Source organism: Argiope bruennichi, chromosome 3 (genome assembly GCF_947563725.1).
Source record: "Argiope bruennichi chromosome 3, qqArgBrue1.1, whole genome shotgun sequence".
In the NCBI taxonomy this organism is placed as follows: Eukaryota; Metazoa; Arthropoda; class Arachnida; order Araneae; family Araneidae; genus Argiope; species Argiope bruennichi.
In genome coordinates this window covers 14662349-14670026 of record NC_079153.1, presented here as the reverse complement: position 1 = coordinate 14670026, position 7678 = coordinate 14662349, and positions in this window count along the sequence as shown.

Here is a 7678-nt window from a genome sequence, read left to right as displayed (position 1 = left end):
TATCTCATTTTCTGTTAGCACCCGTAGAATTTATGCTTTAAATTAAAGTGGAAAGAATTAATTTGCAATTAATATAATAATATTTTTTACTGAAACAAAGCATTTTTTTTATAATCTGATTACTGAAAATAGAGTCACTCAGCGTTTAAACTTTATGGGCACTAAAGAATATCTTTTTTAATTTATGTAATATCTCAAGAGTTTGTCAACAAAATTTTCTTAGATTCATTATGAGCAGATCGATTAATTAACAATGTTTAAATTTAAATGCATCAAACACTAAGAAAATAAAACGAATCGTTTAAAATAAACGGTTGAAAACAGGTTTTAAAAAAACTATTAAAAAAACGATGTACTTAAAACTATATGTATATACAAAAATATATAACTAACATAAATACAATTTACTTACAAAAGCATGCGACTAACTCAAAAATAATTTAAATCATCCATTGATAACGGTTGTCATGGCAACAATCAGAACAGAATACGCATGCGTGAATTTTCTTCCCCAGTTACGTAACGCAAATACGTGATTTTTTCTACGCCAGTTGGGGTAACGCTATGCGGATTAAAATTTTTTAATTTCCTTTATTCTGTTTTATTTTAATTCAAAAGTACTTCAGAAGGAATCTGAAACATTAATTAATTAACAATGTTTAATTTTAAATGCATCAAACATTAAGAAAATAAACAGAATCGATTGAAATAATCCGCCGAAAAATTTTAACCCTAGCCTCATTACTGTTGGGAGAAAAAAAAATTGAAGCCTTTCTCATTTGGAAGTGGGGAAAATGGAAGATTTTTTGGCGGGAAAGTTAGTTTTAATTAATAATTAAAATTCTAATTAAAAATTCGAAAAAAAGAACCCCAGGTGCACATTCCCAACCTCCAAGGTATACATGTACCAAATTTGGTAGCTGTAGGTCAAACGGTCTGGCCTGTAGAGCGCCAACACACACACACACACACACACACACACACACACACACACACACACATTGAGCTTTATTATAAGTATAGATTACTGTAGAGCGTCTAAATTGTAAAAAATAGAGAATTTATTTGTTTATCAGTATTTTTTAAAGGTTTTTGCTCCCATTTTTTTTAAAGCTGCAGCTCAAAATATTTACTACGGGGACAACTCCATAAAATATAGTTATTTTCTAACTTGAAAATATCTTTCAATTGGCCAAATTTATTAGAATTTAGAAAAAATACATTATATTTTTTATATACATTAAATACATGACATACATTTAAATTCACAAACATTTAAATACAGTAATTTTGCAAATTTTGAAAGCTGGCAATTAAATTTTATTCCATTGCCTTATAGTTTTTAATATTAACATGTATCTAACAATATTATATAAATGTTTCCCTCTACATGATAGAATTTGTTTTCCTGGATTCATTGTTTTTCCTCAAAATTAAAAAAAATAATTACTTAGACATGAATTATTATTTTAATCATTTATTTTTGAAAGTCCTTATGATCTGATTTCGTTGAAAATTCATCGTACAAGTCCTTTTGTATGGATCATATAATATGATTTGTTTGAAAAAAAATTCTTTTATTGTTGTTTTAATTTCTTAATTTTCACATTAAAAGGGTTCATTTTTTGTTGATTTTCTCCATCTTTAAATATGCAGGTATCAAACCTCCGGTTCTGCACTTTCTTGTTGTTGTTACTTATGGCACTTTAGGGGCCAGCTGACAAATATCTATCAGCGATTTAAGCCAAGTGAGTGTCTCTTGTTTTTTCAGTAGCGCCAACTAGGACCAAGCGTACGACTTAGCTACTTCATGTACCCCCTTCGTTTACACAACCCCTTTTTGTGGGAGGGCACATTCACACACCTCACAGATAGAACAAAGAAGAAGAACAACCATGCCCGAACCGGGATTCGAACCCGTGACGGCCAGATGGCGGGGAAGACAAGCTACCTCTATGCCAGAACGCTGGCACACATTTATTGTGATTCTATAAGGGATGTTCGGCTTGCTATATCACGCAGATAAAAATAATTGGAATATAAAATTAAGTAGGCGTCGAAATTTCAAGGAAATCAAGGAGGATCTACAAATAAAATTCATTCAATTGTGGACTAAAACTCCAAATAAAGACTAGGTTTCATGCAAAAACTATTTTGAGATCCCACGCCTCCATTTAAAGATGTTCAATGCATTAGCCTAAGATCGTGCAATTTTATAAGTTATTCATATTCAAATTCTTATAACTCCCCCATTTTTAGTCGCAATAGAATGGACATTTCATTTTATTTAAAATCATAGAGTCTCAAAGTCCTTTTTCTAATTAGGTCTAAAAAAACCGAGGATCTGTAGAAATCTATAAAATGTTTAATACGTCAGAGCGTAGATTGAAAAAAAAAATATTATGTTTTTATTTTCTTGAATGCGATGTCATGCAAGGAGAAAATATTGTAATCGTCCAGAATTTCAAACTCCAACTTTTTACATATCTCCACGAACAACACATTTTAAATATAACTGCATGTCGTTCTGTTAAGCTGTCTCAGCAAAATGATAACAAAGATTTGAGAAAGATGGATGAAATTTAGTATGTGTAATTAACACTACATTTGTAGATATTTATAAAATTTTGAAAGAAATCCCTTGAGATGAAATGTGCCATTCCAGCTGCCCCGAGTGCAAACGACCTCGGTAACAACTAAAAAGCATAAATAGCCAGATGTATAAAATTTTGTACACATATTTAGTATCCAAAATGTTATATACCTACATCTTTACCCAGATTTATACTCAAATCTTTCAAAGGGTTGACTGTATATTTCTATGTATTTTTGTATGCATTTTAGCGCATTAATTAACAAATGTCAAATTTTGGTTACAATACGTCAGAAAAAGGGGGGGGCGTAGAAAATACATCTCCCAGCATCATATTTAGTACACCAATGATAAATATTTCCTAATTAAAATTCGCCAATAATATATAAGTTATGTGTGCTTCTACAAAAGTTGCACGTAATTATGCAGGGTGAGATGAATATCAGCTTTATGAGAGAACGTGTGAGTGGGATTTACAGTGACCACTGCCTCTGCTTTTTATGTTGTCTGGTGATTCGAGTAATCTGGTATATGTAAGCCCACGGCCCTAGAAGTAACTTCTTCTGAATTTTCCAGCTTAGGATGAAATATTCGACCTATAGTGAAGTTTTGAATAATGTTAAATGATATACATATCGCTCTAATTATATGTATGCATAAACATTAACATGTTAAAAATGCAGAAATTAATGTTCAAGTATTAATTATTGGTTTCCTATAAAAAAATTCAAGTTAATGAAAAAAAATTAAAAAAATGATATCTAAGGAGTTTTAAAAGACGAAATAAAGGATCTTTATTGATATTACACGTTTGAGTAGCCTCTTAGCCGTTGCATTTCTAGTGAACTGCACCGTTGCCCGGGGAACACCACGTGGAGGTGGGCTACTTTCGTTCCCCACCCACCGACCCTCCCTTCATCGCTGCAGCCGGCAAAAGTTTTTTTTTTTTTTTTTTTTCTTCTTCTAATAATAACAGCATTGAGATGTTGGTAACATGCTTATTTCATAACTTTATATGACAGCCGACGACAGTTTTTGATGTTGAAAATGATATTATACAGCTTCCAGAAGCACGTGGGATTTTTTGAACTAGTATCCGGAGCAGTCTTTGAACAGTTGGCGACAGAGAATCTTTTCATCAGCCGAAAACAGTATTCGGAAAACTGCCTCTTAGCGCTGTTGGTATTCCACCGGCAAATCCAGTGCCAAGCAAAGTTGATAGATGGCATATGACTCCACAACTGGGACACCAATGGGAGCCAATCGGGTCGGCAAGTTCAATCCACAGCAGATTTTATAAACCGTGTATGATTTCACTTCCGGTGCATCAGCTTTCTGGACTTGAGTATTATCCAGTTCAGCTGGAATGTCCAATGCCTGACAAAATCGGAACACGGCATACGAACGCACCACGGCAACTCGTGGTTTAGGCTGTTCAGATGGTACTACCGCATTTGAATCCAAATCAGGATCAGAAACAAAATTCCCATAAGATGGTAAGCGGGGAAACAGGGAATATTTTATCAATTCCAAAATGATCACAAAAACGATTAATCCACCGACGGCCGTAGCCACAGTGAAACAGTCAAGAAACGCACTAAGCATTGCTCAGAATAAGAAAAAAAAAATACTCAACGATCGGTTGCAAAACAGTAAATGAATTTTAACAGAAAGAAATAGTGTATGCTTTCATTGTTACTTCTGCTACATTGTTTGCATCTTGTAATTTTGTTGAGTATTTAAACAGTTGCATTGCTGTTGACAATAATAACAGAAGTGACTGTTAAAATATATTTTTGTTCGCTAACAATTGAATGCGATGATAATTATTACCATCTTAACAATCGAATATATGCCAATAATCAAGCACAAGAATTTCGATTGGGGACTAAAAGTGAAAGTTTTTTTTCTAAAGGAATTATATGGATACAAATATAAATATTTATTGCAAGTATGATTAGTCATTAGAGTTTCTATGGACAGTTAAAATTATCTAATTTATCGAAAATGCACGTAAAAAATGAAAATAACATTTCTATTTCATTTTATGTAAGTAGGAAAGTAAACACCTTTCCCTAAGCCTCGGATGGACATAGGAAAATACAAGAATTAGGTAGTGAATAAGTGTGGGAAACAAATGAAAGAGGAATTTAGTGTTTAATTGAAAAAAGAACTACATCTTTTGTAAATTTTGATATAGCAATTTGTATGTCTTTAGTAATCAATTCTTTTGTTGGACAATAACTTATTAGAACTGAAAAGAAGCACAAATTTTACTTTAAAATAACATTTTTTTCATTTTATTGTATGCAGAGAGTCTCAAAAAAGTAAAACTATATATATATATATATATGTTCATAAAAAAAAATTTCATAGAGTCCTTCACGGAGGAAAAATGTCAGTGTTTAAAACATTTGTCCTCAATTTATCGACAAGAAAACAAATTTGTTTGTCTCTACCTATAAAATTTTCCGAGATATTAAAAGGCAAATATATTGACTTGCATCATTTATCCATAATTCTGACCAGTTTTTGTGCGAGGCTTTCTTTGTCGTTTCCAGGGATAATACGTCTTGCTTACGGAGGCCTGTGCCATTTTTTCCCCTCTTAATTCCAAAACTAGCCTTTTCATTGAAACCCTGGCTTGCATGGAATCTGTACAGCCGAGTTAATTTTATAAGCAAACTGAACGCATTCAGTCACACACACACACACACACACACACACACACACACACACACACACACACACACACACACACACACACACACACACACACACACACACACACACACACACACACACACACACACACACATTTTTATTATTGTCTAGTTTATTTTACAAGAATTTTTTAAATTCCAAATGGGTTCGCATTATATCAATATTATTTGCAATCCATTCAATCTTTATTTAAATTTTTATGAATTAAAGATCCTTCAACGAACTAGACATAAAAGAAAAAAACTTAAAAAATTGAAAGAAATGTTTTAACATGATATATTTTCCCACAAAGAACAGGCTTGGGCATAGAATGTTTTCAATAATTATTATTAATCTTAGCCCGTGAGGTTTTTACGTAGGTTACTTAGTTAATTGAAGTTAAATGATGCAAGTTATATTACAATTATCAGGTGTTCTATAAATTAATTTTGTTTTCTTATATTATTTGCTTAAGGATCAAATTTCAAAAATATAGGATTGATAAGATTTTATAGTGATATTTAGCAAATATTCAACAAAAACCTTTTTCAGTTTTTTTAAATGTTTTCATTAAAATATATCATAAATATAATGCATTTCGGAATTCCAAATAAAAATAATTTCAAACAATTTTGATGCGCCATTTTTAATATTTTCCTGCTTTAATATTTGCGTAATATTCAATAATGCTTATCCGATTGAGATTAATATGAATCTAAAATGCTCAGCTTTCATCTAACCACATTTATTTTCAATTAATTTCATTTTATCATAAGCAAAATAAATAGGCGGCCGAAGATATTAAATTACCCTCATTCTCATAAACATACCAAAGACATAACACAAATTATAAACAAATTAATCGTTGAACTTTTAAATAAAATTTTACAACTGTTACTTGCAACAGAGATAAGAAATAAAACAGCTTTTCCAACTTGAATTGGAAAAAAAAAATGAATACATTGGAATGGTGGCGTATGAAAAGGAGAGGCTATAAATTTATTTCTTAAAATATATAGTATACTCTTCAAATTAATTTTCTTTAAATGCCTTGCACTTCTGCCAATGTTTGCTTCAGTCATCATAACATGTCTTAAAGTTGCTTTGATGAAATCATTTCAGAAGACTTGGATAATTTTCTTCTGTACAATTAAAGACTCTGTTGTTACATATGGCCCGTTACGAGCTCGCTGTCAGTTATCTGTCAACAATTTAAGCCGAGTGAACGTCACTTATTTTTAAAGTAACGCTATCGTGGGATAAGAGTACGACTTAGCTACTCACGCGTCACAACCCGTTATATGGTGCGAACTTCATTCATGCATTCCATTCACTCCTGCACATACCGTAATTTGGATCTGAATCAGAAAACGATCACCTCAGAACCAGTACCCCCAGTAGTATTTCTCTTGTCATGGAGGACTTTATGATCTCGACGTATTTATATGTGCGCCAGCAAATACACACAAACAGAGGCTTCTGCCGGCGGGATTCGAACTCACAATCTAAGGGATTCGAATCCAACGCTCTGCCATCCCGGCCCATTAATGACTCTAAATAGTGACAACAAAATGTTGATTTCAACGAAGAAAAAATCACATGAAGCCTTATCAGGTGAATACGAAGTTTAAGGAGCCCTGTTTGATTATTGTGTTTATCAAAAATTCATGGATAACGCCGCAGTAAAAAAATTTTAATGCATTGTTATGGAAATGAATTTTACGAAACAGGTGAATTATTTATTCACTGTGTTTTGCAATTTTCGGCGCTTTTTCGCATAGGAACTTATTCAATAAACATCTGGCTGTTAAACAATCCATAATATCTAATTATATTTTATTAACATGTTGATAATCATACGGAGTGAGTAATCTTCTGTAGAGTGATTTATCTATGAGTGATTCTCTACCTTCTTTAGATATTATTTTCCACAAAAACATTCTTGTTTTTGATTAGTAGTTTTTAAAGGCTTTCACAACATTTCGTATATATTTGTCTTAAGAATTGCTTTACTCAAACAAATTTTTGTGTACATACTTTAATCAATTATGTTCATCATTTTGGAAAATCGACGAATTTAAAATTGGTGTAGCATTAAAGGCTAATAAATTAGATTTTGTATGTGTGCAGGCAACGAGCTTCATTTGATGGCAGGGAAAACAATTTGTTCCAATTGTCATTCAAGTATAAAGATGTTTCTTTTGCTTTGTATTGATGAATGAGATATTTAGTAAAGTCTTTTTCTTCTCTTACATTCAAACGAGACTATTATTTAAAATTTCAAAATGAAATTCATAATATTTTTAAGGCTTCTAGCTCCGTTATACATAAATGCAGTATGACTTTGTTAGAGCGATGAGCCATATGGAATGCCATATTGAG